Genomic DNA, 25,699 nt, shown 5'->3' on the forward strand with positions numbered 1-25,699 from the left:
ACATCAATATTGAATGATATGAGTGATGTTCAGAGTGTGGAGTACAGACGTACTGGTGTGGTTCACTGATGAAGAAAATGCACTCAGTGAATTGATTTGAAGAAATTTGTATTTTCTTTGAATTAAACAAGTTGAATATATTTTTGATAGAGCTATATAACATTATAACACACCTAGATATAGCAGACAAAAAATATCTGTATTCAATAGGTGATCGCACAAGAATTAAGATCAGATGTAAAGTTTTGATACAGCGGGAGATGAGCAAGTGTTTCTGCTGACTGTATTGGCTGGAAATATGCAGAACATGCTGCCTATTATGGTAGTGCAAGCAGAGAAGATGAATGATTGATAAAAACAATTAGATCAGATCCGAGGGAAATAAAATTGCAGAGTTTGGGGGACGTATGGGGAATGAGAATATTGGATTCTGCAACAGAGAGCCAGCTTGGATTTGATGGGCCTCTCTCTGTGCTATAATGTATTTTATGTGGACTTGCTTAACTTGCTCTGGTCACCGATTAAATTGTCATTGAGGTAAATATGCTCAGTGTTCCTACTCAGTCTAACACAGGCTGTCCCTCCACAGCAGGAGATAAAGTTTTACTGCCTTATACTGGGTTCTGGGAGGGGGGAAGGGAGGGGGCGGTGGGTGGGGTGTGTAATGGTGTGTATAACAGTCTTCCAGCACTTACCTGAAATCAAAACACTCGTGCAGCCACACGAGGGACAGACTCTGGAAATGTGGGGAATGCCAGAAGGGAATTCTTTACCCATTCCCACCTGGAAACGGGCCAAACCAGTCAGACTGGGGAGAAGCTGTTCACCTGCTGTGTGTGTGTGTGGGGTGGGGGGGGGGGGGGGGCGAAGAGGAGGGTAAGGGATTCACTCAGGCAGCCATCCTGCTGAGACACCAATGAATTTACTCATAAACACAACTTGAAGGACTTTTTTTTCTCTTTTCACACCAAGTAATGAACAATGGTATTGGCAGTCCTTCAAGTTATTTTGCGTATAGAGAACTTAGCTTTGGGAATGTTCACAGCATTGTGGAACATGTACACATTCACACTGGGTAGAGACTTTTATTTTCCTTTATTCATTCACAGGATGAGGGTATCGCTGGCCCGGCAGCATTTCCTGCCCATCCCTAATTGCCCAGAGGGCAGGTATGAATCAACCTCATTGCTGTTTATATTGATATTAATCAACACGAATGTCAGACTAAATTAATTAGCATCAAACTCAAATCCATTTGATATTCATATATTTACAATCAGTGTTCAATTCACCAAATGTAGCTGAAGATAATAATCTTCAAGTAATTCTAACAGAGAAGATACCTGAATACTTGTTCAGCAAATTAAAGCCTGTTGTGTTTAGATAGTAATAATTTTAAAAAAGTCACTTGAGAATAATGAAAGAAGTTGATTGTTGAGTAACTGATAATCTTGTTTTAATCTGAAGTTAATTTAGGATTAGTTAACAAATGGTAGGGAATCCCAGCCCCATGGAGTGCACATCCAGTTCCATGTGGGAAAACCAGGACACTTCTTGTATCAGCGACAACCACAAGAACACGGAGGTGACACTGGAAATGTCAGGAACATGAGTTAATCCATGATTAAGGTTCTGCACTCACTCCGAGTCCCCACGTTGATGTGTTCTCACCAGAGAGGGTACAGAGGAGATTGATCAGAATGTTTCCATGATTGGAGAATGTCTGCTCTGAGGAAAGGTTGGATAAGTTGGGGATGTTTTCCGAGGAGGATGAGCTGAGATTTAATTGAAGTGATAAGATGCTGAGGAATCCAGATCGAGTGAATAGGAAGGAGCTATTCATAACAGAGAGGTCAGAAACTCGAGGTTTTAGATTGAAACTAATTCTCAGATAAAGGGGAGTGGATGGTGGGGGGCAGGAACTCACTGATGGGGTGGTAGAGGCAGTAGCCAGCATCACATTAGAATAAAAGGACATGGATGTAACTGAAACCATGGAACATGCAGGGCTATGGACTAAAGTCTACAGAATGGGATCATTGTGATTATTTGACATTTCTCCAGAATATTAAACTCAAGTCCAATTTGAGAATTTATGAATATCATCCGACCTGAATTCCAAACTTCAGACTAAATTTGTCAGTAAGTTACAGCACAGATCGAGGCTACTTGGTCCATCCTGTATGTGTTGGCTGTAATAGAACGATCCAGGCTTTACAGCGTTCTGTACTCACCAATGACATCAACAATTTCAGACTGTGTACTCTGCCCTCTATGTTGTTATAATCTGTTTTTTTCAATGTATTTCTTTGACAGCTGCACACCTTGTTTCCTGGTTTCCTTCCCAGCCCTAACTCCATTCCCCGTGCCCTTGAGGGACGACCATTTCTGCTGTTTAATCTCTCCTGCCTTCCCCCGAGTGACAGACTGACGTTTTGTCCTGGTCTCACCCCCACCTCGCTCACAACTTGTTACATTTCTGATGGTTCCCAGACCTCTGTGACTTCACTGCACCCCCTGGGTCAATGGCACGAGTTTTGAATTCTCTTCCTCCAGAGATAATCGGAAATCTTTCCGGTTGCAGTTTCCCCCAGATTTTATTTTGGAAAAAAAAGCATTTGCGTCAGATTCAAGTGTTTGTGAGCCTTCATCCACAATCCTGAGCACTTAGACATAATCTGTGACCCTCCCACAGATGTGCAGGTTTGCTGGATTGGCCGTGCTAACATGGTCTGTAGTGTGTAGGGTACACAGCTCAAAACTATTTTCTCAAGAAATAAAGGACGCTGGAGAGACAGCCTGGTCCAAGTAGGAAGCTTTGTGTCTGTATTTTCAGAGATTTGAGGTTGAAATCATTGGGTTGGAAGCATGTTTCATTGCACCAGATCATCAAAGGTGCTATCTAAATGTGCCTCTTTCTTTCTGTCTTTTTGTCTGAGTTAACAATCAGATGGACAGCTCAGTCAGTGTCTGTGTGCTTTCCCAAATCCCTGATTGAATCTGTCTCCCCCCACAAACTCAGGTGCCTCACCACACTCTGTGTCAGGGAGAAACTCTGCCGTTACAATGAGAACTATCTTTGCTGTCGCCTCTCCTCGTGCTTCCGCCTAATCCCCATTTCCCTTCATTAAATCCCAGCTGCCTCTAGTCCACCCACATGGACATGTTGAAGAGCATGACAGGAGAATGGATTGAAACCGAGAGTTCAATAGCCAGAATGAAATAGGAAGAAGGAAATAAATGGGGTTTGTGGATCCCAGGGGATACAGACTCCAGGATTAATCCTTGTAGGCATTCCCGCAGTAATACGAGACAGCATTCCATGGTGACAGTTAAACCCGGGAGGCAGGAGAGGGAGCTACAGAACATTAGATGGTTTAGTTCAAACACAGGAGGTTTGTTCAGTCAGTAACAGTGTGTCAGACATGGAGGTGAAGTGAATAGTGAGGGGAAATGTTGCCACAAGCTGCAGATGGACAACTTTCATTGGAACAGGAGGCCATTCAGCCCCTCAACCTTGCTCTGTCATTCAATAGATCATGGCTAATTTGTGGTCTAACTTGCAATTTTCAAAACTCTCCAAAATCATCAATACACAAGATGAATATTGAAGAGCTAACCATCTGCAAATGCTGGGAAATCGGAAACAAAACCAGACATTACTGGAAATTTTCAGGAGGTCTGGCAGCATCTGTGGAGAGTGAACCGTTCGGGACCAGTGACCGGTCAGGTGACCAGCTGCAGCTGACCATTCTGCTGTTTCTGTAACACTCGCTGGAACAGGTTCTGGTGTGGGGGGAATGAGACTGTCAACAATAACTGAGAAAACAGGAGGACATACTCAATCAGAATAAAACGCATTTTGGTCTTTCACTTTTAATTCAACTGCAAACATTATTCATTATTATTTCTGAAATATGATAATAGACCAGAAATCAACTCTTCATGTCATTGGGTCTGGGAGGCTGTGTTAATTCTGATTTGGTCCAGCCGACATGTGAATCCAGACCCTGAATAATGGGGTTGACTCTGAACCATCTCCTGGGCAGTTAGAATGGATGACAAATGCTGCCCCAGCAAGTGATGCCGTGATCCCACGAACAAACAAAACAAATCCGATCGCTGTGGTTAGTTGTGAACTCGCTGGTGTTATTGGAAGGTTTATGGGGTAAAGTGAGAAGAATGGCATTCGGTGAGGTGATCCTTTGGAGAGCTGATCAGCCAACCAGCCTCCTTTTGTACAGTAACAATTCTATGAATAATTAATTCTGAGCCCTCTAAGGAAATATCAGAGCAGGGTTTGTAAAGAGGTCAGATTGAATGAGCATCTCGGTGAACACAAGTGAGACACAGGTACAGAGAGGCTTTGGGATGGATTAAATTAAATCTTATACATTTGCATAGTCATCAACATTACAGCAGTGAAAAATGGGAGTGATCGAGAGAGTTGAATTAGGCAGCAAATAAATCTTCAACATTGATGCAGCTAAAGGTGATGCTGGGTAAAGATACCATAGTTAGTGCTTATTTTATTCCAGACAAACCAGCCTAGGAGCACATCCTTCCTGTATCTGCCCTATCGAGCTCTTGAAGATTTTTGTTCATTTGAAGTGTTTCATGTTTAGATACTCCAGAGAAGACAGCTTCAAGCTCCTCAATCTCTCCTGCCAGGGCAATGCTGCTGTTAGAATTCAATTCACTGGCATGTTACTGGCTGCTTCATGGACTGGAACTGACAATTGAGACTGAAAGACTCCTGTATAAAATACATTCAATGGTATTGCCAGACGCGAGTGTTTTTTTAGGAAAATGACCTTGAATTACGGGCATTGAGTGTCGGAGCACTTCCTGTTGTGGGGCATCCTGTTTAGATTCAATCTATTGATAACTATTAGAACTGCCTAGCACTGGCTCTGTCAAAGTGGTCAGAGTATTATGGCTGTCATTGAAGATGGTAACAAACTTCCCATGGGTTAAAAATCGTAAATGATAGAGTAGGTACGAAGTCTCATAACACTGTTGGAGTATTCATGTTGTTGTTAATCACATTAACTCGGCAGGAGTTGATTGAATTCATATTGTCTCTTTCGGAATCTCAGGATGCCTCTCTGGGCAATGAGTCTCCACAAACAGCAATGAGCAGGGGTCATCTGTTTTGATTTAAATTGCTCTATAGCACTGCTGCTTCACAGCACCAGGTACAAGGTTGGAGTCCAGCCCTGGTCAACAGCCTGTGTGGAGTTTGCACATTCTCCCCAATCTCAGCAATTAGAGATAGAAACCATTTCCAGGATATGGGCATCACTGACTCAGCCAGCATTTATTCCCCATCTCTAGTTACCCTTGAGAAGATGGTAGTGAGCTGCTGTCTTGAACCATTCACAGTCCATTTGGCACAGAGAGACAGACAATGCTGTCAGGGAGAGTGTTGCAGAATTTTGAGCAGGTTATTCTCCATGTTTGGTTCTTCAAATGCTGGTTAACTTAATCACAATCTGCATACGAGTTTGAGATTTCAGTCTGCAAATCTTCACCGTCTAGCACCCTGTATAAAGGAATATGTACCGGTTAGAAATTCAGAACAGACAATTCAAGTTTCTCTATAATATCTTTTTTCCCCTTTCTTCACCAAAAGCTGTAACCCTCTAGCACACTTACTCTCTTCCCCCATTCTGACTCTGCTGTCCCGAATGTACACCCTCCCCATTGTCATGGAGTTACTGATAAACAGATCCATGCCACCACTTCCCGTCCCTGGTCAGACTCAGCACCCTTTCTGGGTTCACTTCCTTTCCCTTCAGTTGCTGCAAGTCAATAATGTAACAGCAGAATGAAACAAAAGGAAACAGAAAGGGAGGTGGCAGATCCTGGACAGAAGAGGAACCTTCAGTCTGGGAGAATGGGTCAGATCCTTCTTTGTTTCCCATTGGTCGATTCCCAGCATTATGACAAGTTGGGGATGAAACTTGGTTCCATGTGGGTGTGGTGACACTTTGAACCCCCAACCCGTCAATACTACAAGCTGATTGATTGGCTGGAGGAGGAACCACAGTGTCAAATGCTTTCCGCTAATTACCCCAAAGCACATGCTCCAAAATCCACACATATTCTGTACATGTGCAGTTCTGGGCTTCCCCTCACACGGGTGGTCCCTGCCTCAGGGATTGTGGGAGTTGTCGTCCCCATGAAGCCACTGGAGACATGTTTCTACGTAGTGAATGAAAAGTGTGGGCTGGAGGGTGTTGTGTGTAGGATCTCCATTCATACACGGGCTGTTACTGGATTTCACTGAGACACCTGCTTCCACAACCCGATTTCTGAAGGAACATAGATTCCGCCAATTGCAGGGTGGGGAGTTTAATAAGGGGTAGCAGATGTTAAGCAGAGGTAGCTGAGTGGTCAGCACTGCTGCCTCACAGCGTTGGGGACCCATGTTTGATTTCAGCCTTAGGCGACTGTGTGGAGTTTACACGTTCTCACCATGTCTGCATGGGTTTCCTGGGGTGCTCGAGCTTCCTCCCACAGTCCAAAGATGCGCAGGCTAGGTGGATGGCCTATGCTAAATTGCCCACAGTGTCCATGTATGTGCTGGTTAGGTCATTAAGCATGGGAAATGCAGGGTTACAGGGATAGGGTGGGTCTGAATGGGATGCTCATCATAGGGCTGGTGTGGACTCGATGGATGAATACCCTGTTTCTGCACTATAGGTACTCTATTCTACTCTCATGAAGAAGAATGTACCTATCTCAATGTGTTGCAAATCTGTGGCATTCCCTCTTCAAAATGCGGTGGATGCCAGGACAATGAGCAGATTTAATGAAGAGATACAGATGTTGAATTTGCAATGAGATGAAGGGTGAGAGAGAGCAGGTGGGAAAACCCAGCTGAGACCGAGGTGAGCTCAATCATCACCGTATTAAATGGTGGAGCTGGTTCGAAGGGCTGCATTGCCTCTCCTGTGCCCAGTGCTCATCTTCTTACGGTAATAACTGGAAAGCTGCATCCAAAACTCACCACCTTCACCAAAGGAGATTTTCGGAAAAAGCAGGATAGTCAGGTGGATTAGCGTTCCAAACTTAGATAGTGAGGAAGCGTGTGGGAGATAATGATTTTGCAATTTTAAACTGAGGGGAGACAGTGATTTATGGTTTTAGACTGTGTAGTACATTCACACCGTCCAGAATACTCTGTTGTGAACATCCATCCTATACTTTAATACGACAATGTAACACAAAACACCCAGGAAACTTCGCCTCACCTCGTAATCTGGTAAAAGACTTCTGATAAATCTGGTTGAACTTAGAACACAGCTGGAAAGCTGGAAAATTAAATCTAATCCCAAGATCGAGTGCTTAAACAAAGGAGACTACAATAGGATGAGGCAGGAGTTGGCTAATGTAGACTGGAAGCAAAGACTTTACCGTGGGAAAGTTGACGGACAACGGGGGAATTTTTCGAAGTGCTCAGCAAAAGTATATATCAGTGAAAAGGAAGGACTGTAGGAAAAAGGAGTAATCTGCCATGAGTGGCTCAGGAAATAAGGGAGTCTATCAAATTGTAATAGAAGGCATACAAATTGGCAAAGACTACGGAGAAACTAGGAGATTAGAGAAACTTTAAAGATCAACAGAAAGCTAGATGGGATTGGGGGAGGAAAGTGATGAGTAACTGTCCCCAGGGCCGGAATAGCAGTTTACACGGCTAGAGGGGAACCTATTGTGTGGGGAACATATGGCCTCTGTAATTGTTGAAGCACCTCACTGTCACCATAGAGATAATCCTGATCAAGTTACAAATCACAGCACACTCCAAAAGCTTGTACTTCCAAATAAACTGTTGGACTATAACCTAGTGTTGTGTGATTTATAAGTTTGTCCACCCCACCCCAACACTGGCTCCTCCATATCAGAATCCTGATATACAGCCCCACTGAAACTGAAGTGCCTGTCAGATACTTGAGGGAGCCGCAGGGGTGTATGTTTTAACCACAAAGTGTGAAACTGAACTAGACTTTCTAACTGCCATTGCCATGGAGATAATACTGAGAGAGACTCTCTATTCAAAGTCCCAAACCACAAAGGTATAAAGAATGGGAGCTTTACATTGGACAGATGGGGAGTTACCTGATGCTGCTTGGAGGTGTTCTGCATGTACACTATCCAGGTAACTGCCATATCTCATCAATAAAGACTCAAAGAAGACCTCTCAGAGTTCTGTACCAAGTTATTCTTATCCAGCAGGGTTTAGGAATGAGTACACCGCAGTCAGTCTTCACAGTGGAGGATACGAAGAACATGCCAGTAATTGATAAGGAGACTGAGGAAGGTGAGGACCATGAAACAACGATTATCACCAAAGCATTAGAGCTGGGCAAGCTAATGGAGCTAAAGCTAGATAAGTCTCTTTGCCCTGATGGAATACATCCCAGGGTGCTACCAGAGATAGCAGGAGAAATAGTAAATATACTTGGAGTCAGAGCCCTACAGCAGAGACAGGCCCTTTGGTCCAACTGGCCCATGCCGACCAGAATGTCCATCCACACTAACCCCATTTCCCTGCACTTGGCCCACCTGCTTCTGACCCTTTCCTATCCATGTATTTGTCCAAATGTCTTTTACCTGTTGTTAATGTACCCGCCTCAACCACTTCCACTGGCAGCTCCTTCCATATACATACCACCCTCTGTGTATAACAGTTGCCCCTCAGCTTCTCTTTTATTCTTTCCCCTCTAACCTTCAACTGATGCCCTCCAGTCCTTGATTCCCTGGGAAAAAGACTGAATGCATTCACCTTACCCATGCCTCTCATAGTCTTACACACTTCTAGAACAGTACCCACTCAGTTTCCTCTGCTCTAAACAAAACAATCCTCGCTTGTCCAACCTCTCCCTATAACTCAGACCCCTGAGCCCTGACAACATCCTTTTAAATTGTTCTGCACCTTTTACAGTTTAATAACTGAAACCTACACTGCATTCATCATATTTCCAGTGTTTCCCCATGGCACTGGAACCAACGTGACAACGCCAATGGATTACAGTCCATGATCGAGAATTAACTCCTTTACAACAATCCCATTTTCATAGTGTTTCCCAAGGTGCAGGTATCCTTGTGTCTTTCTGGTTGTATGGTTAATTAAAGACTTGTCCTTCTACAAAGCAAAGCTGTGGCTTAATTGTTCCTGGGAAACATGCCATGATTTTTCAGACTTCTAAAAACAAATGAACTCTTTCTCCACAGTCACCACCCTAACATGGACTTGGCTGTGTCTCAGTATTTTTTCCAGTCACACTGAGATTTGAAATATTCGCCCACGGACAGAATACTCCCCTTTCCTTCCACAGGAAAAGGCCAATGAATATTCAGATTGGCACGGATCAAGTAACTATCAGATCTGAACATGAAGTTCAATTTGAATTTCTCATCTGCAAATCCACCCTTTCGGTACCCTACAACTGAGAAAACAACTCACCATATTAATACAGGATGGATCTTTATAAGACAATTATAGTATTAAATTGTAGTTTCATGTTTCCCAAAGTTTTAACTCTCAATCTAACAATTTCTTTCTTCTGTGAACTGAAATCCAAACCAACCTCCTCACTCCTTTCCTCCACACCCAGTTCTCTCAGTCTCTGTCCTCTCTTTGAATTCAGTTTCCTAGCTCTTGTCTGCGGACTAAGAACCAAACCAATGAGTCTGATTCTGAGTCCACCAGGGGTGGGGGGGGGGGGGGGCGGTGAGGGGAGTTGTTGGTGAATCCTCTGATGACAACCACCCTGCATACACTGCTTCCTGCACACTCTGGCCAAAACCCGTCTTACTAAAATGAACCAAATTAGAACTCAAATTGCAGGTCCATCCTTGTCACTTTCCACAAAAACCCTGAATCTTCACAAAAGAGTTCTGATAACTTTCTGCAAAATGCTGCCCCACTGATAGTCTGATCACATGGCAGGGTACCAGGAAACAGGCCATTCCCCTGGGTCCTGCTCCCAGAGGGAGGAAGATGCCAATGACAGATTAATCCCTCACAACCACAGCCTCCTTCCCAGGCACTGACCCGTACTGTGCATATTCCCACAATAGGCCAGCACTGTGCCCATACACTGGTCTCCTCTCCTACAGCACGTGCTCCCGATCATACAGGAGTCCGGGAGATTGACAGCAGCTGCTGCCCAATATATCAGAATCCCTACAGTATGGAAACAGGCCCTTCGGCCAAACAAGTCCATACTGACCCTCCAAACAGTAACTTGCACAGACCCATTCCCCTACCCTATATTTACCCCTGACTAATGTAACTAATATTATGGGCAATTTAAAATGGCCAATTCACCTGTCCTGCACATCTTTGGGATTGTGGGCAGAAACCGGAGCACCCAGAGGAAACCCGCTTAGACACAGGGAGAATGCACAAATTCCAGGTTTGGCTGCAATCAAAACCGGGTACCTGGTGCTGTGAGGCAGCAGTGCTAATCATTGAGCCGTCTCTATGGACGGGAAGGGGCGGAGCTGGAGAACTGGGGTAATGAGATTGTAAACAATGAATGAATGTGGAGGACACTGGGGGATGGACAGGTCAGTGAGGGACAGGAGCAGTGCAGCAGCAGGAGGGAATCCTGGACAAACTGAGCAATGGGAGAGTCTGACAGGAGAGAAACTACAGGAAGGTTCTGTTTAGAGGCTCAGGCAGGGACAGCTGGGAGACAGTATGGCCTGGTGGCTTGAGCATGTTTTCTAATCAGCCTCTTCAAAGATGCTGTTCCTCAACTCTGAGCCCGATCCTCCTGGTCCAGAGGTAAGGACACTGCCACCATTTCCTGGTGGGCAAGGGATACGGGGACCGCCTTTCAAAAAGGAACTCAATTGTGTTGGTGACATTAACAAGACTCAATACACAGTCACTGACAAAATGCTGGTGTACTTGAACTTCATCCAGAATATTAACACCTATAACTGGGTAACGCAGACCCCGATGTACAGAGTTAAATCCTGGATATTAATAACAGCTTTGTGCATGGGAAATCATGTCTCATGAATCTGACTCAGTTTGTTTTGAAGAAGTAACAAAGAGGATTGCTGAGGTCAGAGCATGGACATGATCTACATGGACTTCAGTAAGGCGTTCGACACGGTTCCTCACGGGAGACTGGTCAGCAAGGTTAGATCGTATGGAGTACAGAACTGGCCCGAAGGTAGAAGGCAGAGGGTGCTTTTCAGGCTGGAGGCCTGTGACCAGTGGAGTGTCACAAGGATCGGTGCTGGATCCACTACTTTTCGCCATTTATATCCATGATTTGGATGTGAACATAAGTATTGTAAGTAAGTTTGCGGATGACACCAAAATGGGAGGTGTGGTAGACAGGGAAAAAGATTACCTCAGAGTGCAAGGGGATCTAGATCAGATGGGTGATGGGCTGAGGAGTTCAGTTTAGAAAAATGTGAGGTGCTGCATTTTGGAAAAGCAAACTTTAGCAGGCCTTTACAGTTAATAGTAAGTTCCTGGGGAGTGCTGCTAAACAAAGAGCCCTTGGGAGTGCAGGTTCATAGTTCCTTGACAGTAGAGTAGCAAGTAAATCGAATAGTGAAGGCGACGGTTGGCCGGCTTGTCTTTATTGGTCAGAGCATTGAGTATAGGGGTTGGGAGGTCATATTGCGGCTGTACTGGACATTGATTCGGCAACTTTTGCAATATTCCATCGAATTCTGTTCCCCTTCCTATCATGTTTAAGAACATCCATCTGAAAGAGGTCAGAAAAGAAGTATAGCATGTTGCCAGGGTTGGATAGGCTGTTTTCTCTGGAGCTTCAGAGGCTAGACAGTGATCTAAAAGAGACTTTAAAAATCAGGCCGGGCATGGATAGGGTAAATAGACAAGATATTTTCCCTCCAGTGGGGGAGTACAGAACTAGGGGTTTGGGAGGGAGGGTAGGCAGACAGGGAGTGGGTGGATTGACAGGGGTGGGACAGCAATGGGTAGGGAAAGAGAGGGGGGATAGAGAGGGGTGGCACAGAAACAGGTGGGGACAGAAAGTAGGAGTAGAGAGGAGGGGAACAGAGGGGGCGACTGATGGTGGGGGGGGGAGAGACGCGGTGGGCAACTGACAGGAGGGGGCAACCGACGGGGGGCGTGCGACCGACAGGGTGGGGGGCACGACCGACAGGAGAGGGGCAACCCACTGGAGGGGGCAAACGACAGAGAGGAGGGACAGACCGAGGGGGCGACAGATGGGGGATCAGACCGACAGAGGGGAGGACGACCCATGAGGGGGTGGGGCGACGACAAAGAGGGGGGGAACAGACAGAGCGGGTGGGGGGAGAGACGGGGAGGAAGATGGAGAGTTATTTTATAGATCTACAACTCAACCCTGTTTGTGTTTTGTCCTCCTCACCTTAATTCCCTCTGAACTGCTCAGAACAACTGCATAGTTCCTGGAAAGTTTCAGGGAGATCAGGTGCTGAACATGGAATTTGGGACACTAACATTGAATGGAATGTGCTGGTCAATAAATGGACTCTGGTTCGACTCCACTGTCTGTGTGGTGTTTGCACATTCTCCCTGTGTGTCTGCGTGAGCTTCCTCTGGGTGCTCTTAATTTCCTCCCACAAATCCAAAGCCATGCAGGTTAGGTGGATTAGCTTTGGGTAATGGTAGGTTACAGAGTTAGGGTGGAATGCTGTTCCGATGGTTGGTATGGTCTCATGGGGCGAAAGGCCTGCTTCCACACTGCAGGGATTCTGTCACTGAGTATAGGGGTTAGGAGGTCACGTTGTGGCTGAGTAGGGCATTGGTCAGGCCAGTGTTAGAATACCGCATTCAATTGTAGTCTCCCTGATTTCAGAAAGATGTTACCAGTATATGACTCAACCTCTTAATGGCAAGTTCTTGGGAAGTATTGACAAACAAACAGACCGTGCAGTGTAGGTTAATAGTTCCTTGAAAGTGTAGTTGAAGGTAGACAGGTCAGTGAAGGTGGTGTGCGGTATTCTAGCTGTTATTGGGCAGTGCATTGAGTACAGGAGCTGGGAGATCATGTTTCGGTTGTACAGTTTATTGGCTTGGCCACTTTTGGAATGCCCGCTGCTTTCAATTCCAGTCTCCCTGCTATAGGAAAGATGTTGGGAAACTTGAAAGAGTTCAGAAAAGATTTACAAGGGTGTTGCCAGATTGGAACATTTGAACCATAGGGAGAGTGTGAATAAGCTGAGGCTATTTCCCTGCAGCACTGGACACGTTAGGTGGCTTTAATCGAACTTTATCAAATTATGAGGATCAATGATAGGGTGACTAGTCATGGTTTCTTTTTTCCCAGGGTAGGGGAATCCAAACGAAAACGTAAATCTTTTTTCCAAGGTGGAAATGACAAATTCTAGAGCCACACATTTAAGAGAGGGAGCAAGTTTAAAGGCTATGAAAACCGGAACTGCAGATGTTGTAAACCAGGAAGAGAAACAGAAGCTTCTGGAAACGCTCAGCAGGTCTAGCAGCATCTGTGAAGAGAAATCAGCGATAACCTTTCTGAGGGTGACCAGACCTGAAACTTTAACTGATTTTTTTCACAGATGCTGCATGACCTGCTGAGCATTTCCAACAATATCTGTGCAAGTTTAAAGGGAGTTGTGTCAGACAAGTGTCTTGTGCAGAAGGTGGTCAGTGACTAGAATGTATTCTCTTGGGTGATGGGAAAAGCAGAAACAATCACAGTTTAAGAGGCATTCGGACAGACACATAAGCAGGCATAGGTTATCAGGGATATGGATCATGTTACAGGCAGATGGAATTAGTTTGGGATGGCATTATGATCTGCACAGACACGATGGGCTGATTACTCTGGTGCTGTAACTGTTATGTTTTCCAGGGGTTAGAATGTTTTTTGAAGTAACAAAAATGATTGATGAGGGCAGACTGGTCGACATGATCAACGTGGACTTTAGTAAGGCATTCGGCAAGCTTTCTCATGGAGACTGGTTAGCAAGGTTAGGGCTCATGGAATAAAGCAGAAACCAGCTATTTGAGTACAGAACTGGCTCAAAAGTAGAAGACAGAGTGGTGGCGGAGGGATGCTTTTCAGACAGGAGGCCTGTGGAGTGTCACAAGGATTGGTGCTGTATCTATTATTTTCCGTCATTTATATCAATGATTTGAATGTAAACACAGGAGGTATTAGTAATTTTGCAGATGACGCCAAAATTGGAGGTTTAGTGGACAGTGAAAAAGATGACCAAGGCTGCAATGTTTCTGGTAGGTGTCACCGCTTCAGATGCTGCCCAACCTGCTGGGGATCTCCAGCACTTCTTGGATTTGTTGCAGATTCCCACCATTTTGCTGAAGCACTTGGAGACAGAGCTGTACAGCTCCAGATTTTGTTGACTCTGATTCCTGGGATGTCAGGACTGATGGATGAAGAGGGACTCAATCCTCGTTTAATCCTCCTTTCCTTTGGTTTTCGGAGCCGCTGACTACATCACTAATATTCTACCTCCCACTCTCTGTCCTGAATCTGACCCATCTAACCTGACACTTTAGCTCCCACCCCCCTGCCAGACTAGTTAATACCTCACCAATGGAACTGGCAATAGCCCCCACCCCCTCCCCAGGAGATTTGACCCAGCTCTGCCCAGGGGTAACCGGTCAGGCTGGTACAGTTCCCACCTAACCCAGAAACGCTCCCAATGCCTGAAGAATCTAAACCCTTCCATGGTACACCATTTCTCCAGCCACATATTCGGCTGATCTACCCTCTTATTCCTGCTCTCACTAGCACATGGCACTGGGAGCAAGTCTGACATCATTTCATTTCAGGAGCTGCATTATAATGTGTCCCTGCTCTCCCAATATCCAGCTTTCAAACACTCATCCCTTTGTTTCATGCTGTCGTTGGTATTGATGTGTTCTCCAACCACGGGCTGTTTACCCTCCAGCTCCAGAATGTCCTGTAGCTGCACCATGATATCGCGGATCCTATCACCAGGGAGATAACATACCATCCTGGATTCATGGCTGTGGCCATAGAAGTGCCTGTCTGTATCACTGACTATTGAATCCCCTGTCACTCTCTTTCTTCCCGTTCTGGGCAGCAGAGCTATCTACGGTGTCATGAACCTGGCTGTTGCTGATTGCCTCTGAGACCAACACATACGCACACACCCACACGAATCCCAAGCGGTATACAGTATCTGTTTGGGAAGGGAATAACCACTGGGAACTCCTGCACTTCCTTCCTGAGCCTTTTACTTGATCTGATGGTCCCCCATTCCCTTTCTGCCTGTGTAACCCTCACCTGCAGTGTGACTAACTCACTGAACATGCTGTCCATAACATTCTCAGTATTGCAGATGCTCCACAGTGAGTCCACTCACAGCTCCAGGTCTGAAAAGCAGTTTCCCAGTAGCTGCTGATGGGCACATTTCCTGCACACATAGCCCATCAGGGACACTGGAAACATCCCTAATTTTCCCACATTGTACAAGAGGAGCACACCATGGGTCTGAGGTCTCCGGTCACACAGGCTCTCTAGATTCAGCTAGTTACTCCCATTTAGAGAATTTAAATGAGCGAGCAATCTTCCTACCCTTCAAACATTGTAATCAAAATCCCGTATTCTTTACTTAAGTTGATACGTTATACCTTAAAAACTGTTACAAAATTTCCACAGGTATCGCTTACAAACTGGCTGTTACCTTTGGGACCATGTGAATTTCTGAATGGGCTGAAACAAAACGGAGTTTCAGCTTCACCTTCTCCCTGTCCCACCTCGCTCTGTTTACACCCAACTCCAAAATACTCATTGAGCCAAGCAGCCCTCACAGTGCAGCCCTGTCATTTTCATTGTCTGCTCACCCCTACACTGCCCTCAGCCTCCTGTACTGTTCCAATACATCTCAATGGGAGCTCAGGAAAAGAATCTCATCTTTCAATTCAATCCTTTGTAGCCCCAGAGTCAACATGGACCTCAGCAGTTTCTGGGTGAACAAACAGTTGTTAGAATCTGGAACATTCCACCTAAAACGGTACTGGAATTTGTGTTTATAAGGAGCTGCAGGGAATTGAAAATAAGGAGTTTACAGGTTAGCATCATGAAGTGGGTGATTGGGACTAAATCTGACAGTCCCGACAAAGAGACGAAGTGCAACCTGGACAAATCTGTGCTCTCTCTCAGACAAAAACAGACCGAGCTTCCAGTTGCCTGCCACTTTAACACACGAGCCTGTTCCCGGGCCAACATCTGTCTCATTCTTAATGCAGTGTTCCAGGGAAGCTTGATGCAGAACACTCCAGAACATACCAAATGGCCCTGTATTTCAAGGACTGTAATTTCCCCTCCCATGTGGTCAACAATACCCTTCAGTGTATCTCCACCACTTCCTGCACCTCTGCTCTTGAACCCCACCCCTCCAACCGCAGCAAGGATAGAACCCCCAAGTCCTCGCTTTTCAGCCAGATACAACACATCATCCTCTGCCATTTCCACCACCAACAATCAGACCCCACCAACAGAAATATCTTTCCCTCCACACCCCTTTCAGCATTCCTCAGAGACCATTCCCTGTGACTTCCGCATTAGATCCATGCTCCCCACCAACCCATCCTCCACTCCCAACACCTTTGCCTGCCATTGCAAGAGGTGTGAAACCTGTGCCCACACCTTCCCTTCACCTCCATCCAAGACACCAGAGGTCCCTTCCACATCCAGCAGAGATTTTCCTGTACATTGAATAACCTCATCTATTGTGTTCATTGCTCTCTACAATGGGGAGACAGGACGCCAACTTGCAGAATGTTTCAGGGAACCTTTCTGGGAGACGTGCACCAATCAATCCCACTGTCCTGTGGTCAACCATTTCTACAACCCACCCTCTCACTCTGCCAAGGACATGCATGTCCTGGGCCACCTCCACCACAAAATCCTAGCTACATGACTCCTGGAGCAAGAATACCTCATCTTCTACCTTGGGACCCTTTAAGTACAGAATCAATATTTCATCATTTCCCCTCCCCCCACCATATCCCAGATCCAGCCCTCCAACTCAGCACCACCCTCTTGAACAGTCCCACCTGTCCATCTTCCTTCTTAATTACCCACTCCACCCTCTCACCATTACCCTCCACCAGCATCTTCCTATCGCCTTCCCAACTACCTTCTCGCCAGCCCCACACACACATCCTATTGTCTGTCAACCCTCTTCCCCACTCAGAATCCTGCTGAAGGGCTCAGGCCCAATATGTCAATTCTCCTGCTCCTTGGATACTGTCTGACCGGCTGTACTTCTCCTGCGCCAAACTTTAACGTAAGCTGGAAGAACAAACCTCATTTTGTACTTGGGGGACCCTTCAGGCCTCTGACCTTAAAACTGAATTCATTAATTTTAGGTCCTAAGTCTCCCACGTCCTTGCGCCCTAGTGCCCCACCCCACACACCAGGCCTTGTTATTACATAGCCTGCCATTACACATTACCTATGGTTAGTCACTAACAGTCTCCATTAACATCTATTCACTCTCCCCCAGCCAGATCATTATTCATTCCTTTGTCCAATTGCTGCTATATCTCTTTTTGGACTATATCACCACCTATCATTTACTCCTTAACCCCTACCTTCTGCATATAAACTGACATTTTTTCTCAGTGACATCAGTTCTGAGGAAGGGTCAGCGGATCCAAAATGTTAACTCTGATTTCTCTTCACAGGTGCTGCCAGACCTGCTGAGCTTTTCCAGTACCTTCTGGTTGTTGTTTCTGATTTAAGCATCCACAGTTCTTTTGGTTTTCATTTACTGGGAGTTCCTAATTCAGGTCTAGCAGCCTACATCATGAGTTTATAAACCCTCCCAGTCCACACTAACTCCATTTCTCTCCCACTCCCTTCACACTCACTGGGTCTCTTCCCAACCCCTGCCCAGTGACACTGCACCTGCACAGCTCATGGTCACATGCTGGCCTATTGGCAACACCCCTCATTCACTCCCATTGGCTGGAGGATTACATCTAGTCTCCTATTGGTCTGAAGCTGCCGTCAATCAGCCAGGCCCCATTGTGACATGAGTGGTGGGATCCTCCCAGGAGTGTGGGAGGCTGAGGGGTAACCTCATAGAGAGGTTTATAAAATCATGGGAGGCATTGATGAGATAAATAGACAAGGTCTTTTCCCTGGGGTGGGGGAGTCCAGAACTAGAGAGCATAGGTTTAAGGTGAGAGGGGAAAGATATAAAAGGGACCCAAGAGACTACTTTTTTCATGTAGAGGTGGTGCGTGTATGGAAGCTACTGTCAGGGGAAGTGGTGGCAGCTAGTACAGTTACACCATTTGAAAGGCATCTGGATGTGTATGAATAGGAAGGGTGTAGAGGCATATGAGCCAACTGCTGCCATATCGTACTAGATTAGGATAGGATACCTGGTCGGCACGGACGAGTTCGACTGAAGGGTCTGTTTCCGTGCTGTATATGTCTGTGGCTCTGCCCTGGGATGAGCTTCATCATTCACAGTGAATGGGGCAGTATCACAGAGCACAGGGGTTGGGGGCTATTCAGCCCATTGCGGCTATACTCTCTCCCTCTGGACATGCTGCCAATCTGCCCTTCCTCCCCTCCCATTTACCCGTAGCACTCCAAATTTATCCTCAAATAGTTAAATTCCGAGATGTACAGCACAGAAACAGACCATTCAATCCAACTCATCCATGCCACCCATTTATCCCAAATTAATCTTGTCCCATTTGCCAGCACTTTGCCCATATCCTTCTAAACTTTTCTTAATCACGTACCCAGTCAGATGCCTTTCAAATGTTGTAATTGTACCAGCCTCCACACTTCCTCTGGCAGCTCATTCCATATTCAGCTTGAAAACATTGCCCCTAAGATCCCTTTAAAATCTCTTGCCTCACACCTTAGGCTTGTGCCCTCTAGTTTTGTACTCACTTAACCTTGGGAAAAGACCCTGGTTGTTCACCCTATCCATGTCCTTCACGATTTTATGTACCTCGAAGGTCATCTCTCAGCATCCGATGCTCCAGGGAAAACAGCCCCAGCCTATTCAGCCTCTCCCTATAGCTCAAATCCTCAACCCTGGCAACACTTCTGCACATCTTTTCAGAATCCTTTCATGTTCTGTAATATCACTCCTACAGCAGGGAGACCAGGACTGAAAGCAGAATTCCAGATGTGGCTGAATCAATGTCCTGTAGAGCTGCAAAACAATGTCCCAACTCCAATACTCAATGCACTGACCAAGTACACCAAACGCCTCCTTCACTACCCTGCCTATCCATGATTCCACTTTCAAAGAACTATCAACCTGCACGACAAGGTCTCTTTGTTCAACAACACTCCCCAGGACCTTCCCATTAAATGTATAAGTCCTGCCCTGATTTGTTTTTTCAAAATGCAGCACCTCACATTTATCTGAATTCACTCCACCTGCCACTCCCCAGCCCATTTGATTGAAGTCCCATTGTACTCTGAGGTAACCTTCTTCCCGATCCACTTCCTCCCGATCCAATTTGGTGTCTATGTAAAGTCACGAACCATAGGAATCATTGATATAAATGATGAAAAGCAGTGAACACTGCACCGATCCTTACACCATATTGCTCATCACAGGCTTCCAGTCCGAAAGGCAACCCTTCACCACTACCCTCTGTCTCCAACCTTACAGCCAATTTTATATCCAAATAGCTAGTTCTTCCACCTTGAATGTCTTTCTGAAGTCCAAGTTAGTGATTTCCATACACAAAGCCATGCTGACTGTCCCTAATCATTTCTTACCTTTCCAATTACATCTAAATCCTATCCCTGAGAAGCCCTTCCAACAACTTACCTGACTCCAGGCTCACCAGTGTATTGTTCCCTGACTTTTCCTCATCACCTTTCTCAAATAATGGCGCCAGTCTTCCAGCACCTCGGTGATACAAATATCTCAGCGAGGGACCCAACTATCACTTCCCTAGCTTCCCACAAAGTTCTGGGATTCACCTGATCATGTATCAGGGATTTATCAATCTTGATGCATTATACAAGTTCCAGTGCCTCATAACTTATATGGACACTTGTCAAGTTATCCCTATTTATTTCTCCAAACTCTCTCACTTCCATATCCTCCTTCAGTAAAAGCGGACATGAAATACGCAGATAGTATCTCTCCTGCCTCCTGCAGATCCATAGACAATTTTGTTGATCTTTGAGGGTCCCTATTCTCTGCCTGGTTACTCTTTTGTCCTTAGTGTATTTCTAGAATCTCTTTGGATTTTCCCCAAACCCATTTCACAAAGCTCTCTCGTCCCCTTTTTGCCCTCTTAGTTTCCCTCGAGTATACTCCTACTGCCCCTATATACCTCTAGGTATTCACACAAACCCAGCTGTCTGGACTTGCCATATCCCTCCTTCATTTTCTTGACCAGAGCCACAATTCCTCTTGACAGCAGCATTCCTTACACCTCCCAGCCTCGGCCTTAACAGGAACATACTGTCTATATACTCATTGTCGCAGGCCTATGGGGGCAATGGCAGATGAAGACAGAGAAACAATCAATCAATCATTCTCAGTAAAGAGGCAGTGCTGGGAAAGATACCAGCCGAAAGGTAGATGGGTCTCCTGGCCGTGATGGAATGCATCCCCGGGGACTGTAAGGAATGGCAGCGGGTAAATAGCAAATACACTCGTGATAATTCACTAAAATTTGCTGACTCTGGGACGGTTCTAACAGATTGGAAAGCTGCAAATGTGATGCCAATATTTTAAAATGGACGTGTCAGCATAACTTCTGTAGTGGGGGAAATGTCCGATCTCTCAAGAAAGAAATAGTGAGCTATGTGGATAGAAATTGTCTCATCGAGCAGACACAGCATGGATTCATGAAAAGTGGACGACACTAAGATGAGTGGTAGAGCAATGTGTGCAGAGGCCACTGTCAGTCTGCACAGGGATACAGAGGTTAATTGAGTGGTTAAGGGTCTGGCAGATGGAGGACAATGTTGGGATATGTGAGGTCATCCATTTGGGTCGGACTAACAGCAAACTGGATGATGAAATGGTGAAAACATGCAGCAGGCTGCTGTGCAGAGGGAGCTGGGTGTCCTTGTGCATGAATCACAGGAAGCTGGTTTGCAGGTACAGCAGGTAATTAAGGCAGTGAAGGGAATATTGTCCTCCATTGCTAGAGGGATGGTTATGCTGCAGCTGTACAGGGGGCTGGGGAGGCCACACCTGGAGTACTGTGTACAGGTTTTCGTCCCCTACTTCAGGAAGGATGTAATGGCGCTGGAGGGGGTGCAGAGCAGGGTCACTAGTTTGAGTCTGGAGTTGAAAGGGTTGCCTTCTGAGCAGAGATTGACAAAACTGGCATGATCCTCATTGGAATTTAGAGTAATGGGAGATTGTGTAGGAAAAATATAAAATTATGAAAGGAGTAGATAAGATAGAAGCAGGGAGGTCATTTCCACTGTGGACTGGACAAACTATGGTGCACAGCGACAAAATAAGGCGGTATCAGATTTAGGACTGAGTTCAGGAGAAACTTCTTCAGCTAAAGGTTTGTGAATCTGTGGAATTCCCAGCTGATTGAAACAGTTGAGACTTTCATCTTGAATGTCTTTAGGTCAAAATGTAGATTTACGAACAGGAAAGGAAATAAAGGTTATGGGAGAGAGCAGTAAAGTGGAGCTGAGATCAGCCCTGATCTTATTGAATGGCAGAGCAGGCTGGAGGGGCCAGATGGCCTCCTCCTGCTCCTATTCCTTATGTTACGTTCCCACTTTTCAGCCGTCCCTTTACCTGGGAATAGCAAAGAAGTATTGAAAGATTTTATCTTGTTCAATCACAATGCACCTTTATCCAATTTAGAACAGCAACTTTTAGATCTGGTCTATTCTTTTTTGGAACTATTTTAAAACTATTATAATTATCAGAGAATCCAGACAGTGGGGAAGCAGGTCATTCAGCCCATCACATCCGCACTGACCCTCAGAGACTCCCATCCTACCCATGTAATGCTGCCTTTCCCATGGATAATCCACCTAACCTGCACATCCCTGAACACTGTGGGTAATTCAGCCTGGATAATCCACCCAACCTGCACATCCCTGAACACTGTGGGTAATTCAGCCTGGATAATCCACCTAACCTGCACATCTTTACATAGTGGGAGGAAACCAGAGCAATCAGATGAAACACACGCAGATATTAACAATAAGGTGATCAATCCTTTCTTATTTCCCAGTTCCGTCCAAATAATTTCACTGAACTTACTCCCATGAATATCGTCCCCAAGCACAACTCTAATGCTATCCCTAACCAAAAACACCACTCGTCCTCCTCTCTTGTCCCCCTTTCTATCCTTCCTATAGCATCTATACCCTGGAACATACAGCTGCCAGTCACATCCATCCCTGAGTCATATTTCTATAATACCGATGATATCCCAGTCCCATGTTCAAACCATAACCTGAGCTCATCTGCCTTCCCTGTCAGGCCTCTTGCATTGAAGTAAATGCAGTGTAACTGCTCGGTTCTACCGCGTTCTGCCTTGACTGTTTGACTTATGAACTGTACCAGCCTCAGACTTACCTCCTTTCTCACTATCTCTTTGGGTTTGCCCCCACTCCCTCACTGGTTTAATGCCTCCCGAGTAGCACTAGCAAATCTCCCTGCCTGGATATTAGTCACCTTCCAATTCAGGGACAATCCATCCTTCTTATTCAAGTCACTTCTACTCCAGAGGAGAATTCAATGACCAAAAGATGTGAATCCTTCTGCCCTACACCAGATCTTTAGCCAATCATTCATCTCCTCCATCCTGCTATTCCTACTCTCACTAGCATGTAGCATTGGGAGTAATTCAGATATTACGACCGAGTATCTACTTTTTTATATTCCAGGCTAATTTGCTATATTCTCTCATCAGGACCTATCTTTTTCTCTTCCTGTGTCATTGGTACCAATGTCCAATGACCTCCCACTGGTTATTCTACCCTTTAAAGAATATTCTGCCACCAATCTTTTCTGAACCTTTCAAGTTCCACAACATCCTTCTGATAGGTGGAGAACAGAATTGCACTCAATATTGTAAGAGTGGCCAAACCAATGTCCTGTACAGCCACAACATGACTGCCCAACTCCTGTACTCACTGCTCTGACCAATAATATCATACCAATCACCTTCACTATCCTATCCACCTGCGACTCTACTTTCAAGGAATTATGAACCTGCACTGTAAGGAAACTTTGCTCAGTAACACTCCCTCGGACCTGACCATTAAGTCTATCAGTCCTGCTAGGCTTTGCTTTTCCAAAAAGCAGCACCTCACATTTATCTAAATTAAACTCCATCTGCCACTCCTCAGCCCATTTCCCCATCTGATCAAGATCCCATTGAAACCTGAGGTACCCTTCTTCACTGCCCACTACACCTCCAATTTTGGTGTCACCTGGAAATTTACTAACAATACCTCCTATGTTCACATCCAAATCATTTATGAAAATGATGAGAAGTAGTGGACCCAGCACCGACCCTTGTGGCACTCCAGTGGTCACAGTCCTCCAGTCCGAAAAACAACCTTCTACCACCACCCTCTGTCTTCTACCTTTGAGGCAGTTCTATATTCCAAATGGCTAGTTCTCCTGGTATGGTGAGATCTCATCTTGCTAACTAGTCTTCCATGGCGAACCTTGTCGAACGCCTTACTGAAGTCCATATAGATCCCATCTACCGCTCTGCCCTCAAAAATCCACTTTCTTACTTCTTCATAAAACAGCTCAGTCAAGTAAGTGACATGATTTCCCGCACACAAAGCCATGCTGACTATCCCTAATCAGTCCTTGCTTTTCCAAATACATGCAAATCCAGTCCCTCAGGGTTCCCTCCAACAACTTGTCTGGCACCAACATCAGGCTCACAGGTCTGTAGTTCCCGGGCTTGTCCAAACCGCCTTCATTAAACAGTATCATCATATTAACCAACCCCCAGTCTTCTGGCACCTCAGCTGTGACTATCGCTGATACAAAAATCTCAGCAAGGGGCCCAGCAATCACTTCCCTAGCTTCCTACAGAATTTTAGGACACACCTGATGAAATCCTGGGCATTTATCCACCTTTCTGCGTTCCAAGACATCCAGTACCACCTTCGCTGTAATATGGACATTTTTCAAGGTGTCACCATCGATTTCCAACATTCTATATCTTCCATATCCTTCTCCACAGTAAATGCTGATGCAAAATACTTGTTTAGTATCCCCTCCCCACCCCATCGCCTGCAGATCCACACACAGGCTGCCTTGCTGATCCTTGAGGAGCCCTATTCTGTCTCTAGTAACCCATTTGCTCTTAATGTATTTATAAAAACCCTTTGGATTGTCCTTACCCTATTCGCCAAAACTGTGTCCTGTCCCCTTTTTGCCTTACTGATTTTCCTCTTAAGTATACTTCTATTGCCTTTATACTAGAAGGATGTTCTGGATTGGAATAAATGCCAAATATTTCATCTTGATAAAAGGGCAGGACTTACACTGATTAAAAGTCGGGCCTTGCATAGTGATATAGAACAAAGAGACCTCGGGGTTCAGATCTTTGCAGTTTATGTCACATGTAGACAGGGTTGTTCAGAAGATGTAGAGCACACTTGCCTTCATTGCTCACACCTTTGAGTATAGGAGTTGGGACATTACATTGAGGTTGTACAGGATGTTGGTGAGGCCTCTTCTGGAATACTGTGCTCAGTTCAGGTTGTGCTGTTATAGGACAGATGTTATTAAGTCGGAGCGGGTTCAGAAGAGATTTACCAGGATGTTGATGGGAATGGATGCTTTCGGTTATAAGGAGAGGCTAGGTAGGCTGGGACCTCTTTCACTGGGGTGTAGGAGGCTGAGGGGTGACCTTATTGGAGGTTTATAAAATCCTGAAGAGTATAGGTAATGTGAACAGCAGGTGCCCTTTCCAGGAGGGGGCGCGATTCAAGAGTGGGTGAGAAAAGGAAGACTCTAAAAAGACGTTCCGGATTTTACTTTTTGTTTTTGTACAGAGAGATTCACATGTGGAATAAACTAGCAGAGGACGTGGTAGCTGTGAATACAATTACAATTTAAGGTTGGCACAGTGGCTCAATGGTTAGCACTGCTGCCAGGGACACAGGTTCAATTCCTGCATTGGGTGGCTGTCCATGCGGAGTTTGGATATGCTTCCCCGTGTCAGCGTGAGTTCCTCCAGGTGCTCCCGTTTCCTCCCACAAGCCACAGATGTACAGGGTAGGTGAACTGGCAGTCCTCAATTGCCCATAGTGTTCAGGGATGATTGGGTTTAGTGAATTAGTAAGGGGTAAATGTAGAGTAAAACGGTAGGGGAATGGGATTCTAAGAGGAAAAAGCATTTGGACCTGTATATCGATAGGGAATGCTTGGATGGATTTGGACTAAGTGGAGGTAGATGCGATTAGTTCAGTTCGAATTTATGGTTGACACGGACTGGTTGGAACACAGGGTGTGTGTCAGTGCTGTATAACGTTCTGACTCTATCGCTCGTTATCTCTGTAAATTCCTCTATGCTCGGAACTCTCCGTCAATGCCACCTCATCCAGTCTTACAACTCTTCCTTATCTCGATAATTCCTCTCCAGCCTCAAAACTCAAAAAAGTCTATCAGAAATATCTCTATCTCTGTAACATCCTCAATCCTCAGAATCCTCTCCAACTTTCATCTCCTCCAGCTTCAT

At 45.5% G+C, this 25,699-nt stretch overlaps 1 long non-coding RNA gene across 1 annotated transcript in view; it reads right to left on the minus strand.

Annotated features, from left to right (window-relative positions):
* The window catches only part of LOC132810426 (uncharacterized), a 47,586-nt gene that overhangs the window by 13,619 nt on the left and 8,268 nt on the right, over positions 1 to 25,699 (minus strand). The window lies entirely within an intron of this gene.

This window comes from Hemiscyllium ocellatum, unplaced genomic scaffold, assembly GCF_020745735.1.
Source record: "Hemiscyllium ocellatum isolate sHemOce1 unplaced genomic scaffold, sHemOce1.pat.X.cur. scaffold_1732_pat_ctg1, whole genome shotgun sequence".
Taxonomy (NCBI): domain Eukaryota; kingdom Metazoa; phylum Chordata; class Chondrichthyes; order Orectolobiformes; family Hemiscylliidae; genus Hemiscyllium; species Hemiscyllium ocellatum.